The sequence below is a fragment of the Alligator sinensis genome, unplaced genomic scaffold (genome assembly GCF_000455745.1).
Source record: "Alligator sinensis unplaced genomic scaffold, ASM45574v1 scaffold158_1, whole genome shotgun sequence".
Classification (NCBI taxonomy): Eukaryota; Metazoa; Chordata; order Crocodylia; family Alligatoridae; genus Alligator; species Alligator sinensis.
In genome coordinates, this window is record NW_005843121.1 from 111,653 (window position 1) to 113,769 (window position 2,117).

Here is a 2,117-nt window from a genome sequence, read left to right on the forward strand (position 1 = left end):
CGCCAAGCCGCTTTCCTCTCCCCGCTCCACTCTGCTATGACAGAAAGAAATGGCAGAGCTCATAGGGGGCAGAGGAGCGGGGCATGGGCTTGGGCAGAGGCAAACCCTCTGCAAGGACCAGGAACCATAGCAGGGGCATGGGGAGGGGTGGGTGGCCGGGGGCGGACTGTGCAATGGGACTGCAGGGACTGTCGGTGTGTGTTTTGGTCTGCCAGGTGAACCAGAGGGGTCCCTTGACAGGTTGTTAGAGGTACAATTAGAAATAAATATATAGAGAAATAAATATTTTTGCAAAAAGAAAAAGTTTCAGGTGTGCTTTGGTCTGGCAAGTGCACCAGATGGGTCCCTTGACAGGTTGTGACAGGTACAGTTATATATATATTAGGAATAAAGAGATGCAGAATTAAATATTTTTGCAAAAAAAAAAACAATAAAGTTTCCAGTGTGTTTTGGTCTGGCGAGTGCACCAGAGTGGTCGCTGGACGGGTTGTTAAAGGTACAAAAAAAAAAAGTTTTGCTGTGCTCCTTGGCCACGTTGGAGGGGTCGTGGGCGCTGCGTGGCCGCACTCGTCATGCGTCTGCACCCTCACTCTCTGTTCTCTCTTTAGTCGTCCCCCCAAAATCTAGTGATGGAGCCCAGTGGCCTTGGGGAGACTTGAGATCTTCCTTTAAGAGTCCATAGGCATGTGGACAGGCCGGGGAAGCAGCCCTCCAGAGCTAGGGCCATGGGGATGTGGGTATCTATGTTTCCCCGTGACCGTAACTGCTAACTTGGCGTGCTTGGGCAGAGGGCCGGCTAGGGGTCCATACGCCAGACTTCAATCCTGAGCCAACCTTATCCAAAGACTGGGGGTGCCTGGGTCTGAAGAGCTGTGCTCCAGCTCGTCCCAGACACAGCCAGACACACACTGCACACTCGCATCGCACCTCCCCCGGCGTTCGAGGCTGCTCGCGTGTGGGCTTTTGGTTGGGACCCATCTATAATTAACCCGCAGCTTCAGTCGCTGGAGGTGATGGAGGAGCAGGTGCGGGAGAGTGCAGCTCCCGAAGCGGAGAGCTGGCAGATGCTCGCACACCTCCGCGGAGAGGCACGTCCAGGTAGCCGTGACGGAAACTCTACCTACGGCGTTCTCTAAGGCACTGCTGCTCTGCGTCCCCTCAGGAATATCACTGCACACGCCATCAAAACTTCTTAGACCTTAAATGCTGGAGGCTGAGAGAGAGGAATAGAGGGGAAGAAAAAAACCCCTGCTCATACCCAATTCTCTCATCCTTCCAGCATCCGCTCTCTGCCCTTGCGTGACCCAAGAGCCAGGCCGAGATGGACCTGACCCACCCAAATTTGCCTGACCCAGTCAATGGCAGTTCTGACATTGTTTCTCACACAGGATGAAAAAAAGTCTGCCAACTGCAAGACCCAGAAACATGGCCAAAGAAGTGATCCTGGGTGATTTCCTCTCCAGACACCTTGGTCTTGCTACTCTAGGTCAGCTGAGAGCTAACCCCAGCGCGGCTGTACTGCTCTCTTGTATTGCACGTGCATAGGTATCACACATTCATACCCATCTCTGGAGTCAGAGGGACTTTCTGCTGTGTTATGGTTCGGGTCTTTCACGGCTAGGTGTTATAAATTAACCATAAAAACAGGATCAAAAATGCCCACTGCCAACCAACACATCTGGGAAAAAAAACCCCAAACCCGTGCAGGCATGGTGCCCCAAACACTTCTGGCATCTGAGCTGAAGCTCTGGGTAAAATCCGTTAGGTTTTTTGCATTCAGCTTTCTTTTGTTTCTACGCAGCCCGTGCCTTATAAATGCCTGTGAATGTTACTGGAAAGGCGTATGCAGATAAAGGGCAGTGCTGACATTGAGTTATTCTTAAACCAGCATAAGTTTAAGAGAAACATCTGTTAGCAAGGTATTTGGTCTATGAATTCATCAACACGGGGAAAAATACTGCTGTAACCACTTCAACTGTACCATGCTGGACACTGTTTTTTGGGGGGTTTTTTAACAACAGAAAACAATTTCCAAGGGGCCACTGTGCACCTTCCTCGAGTGAAATAACATTTTCATTGACGGTTTTCCAGTCTATAAACAACGTTTATGTAAGTGT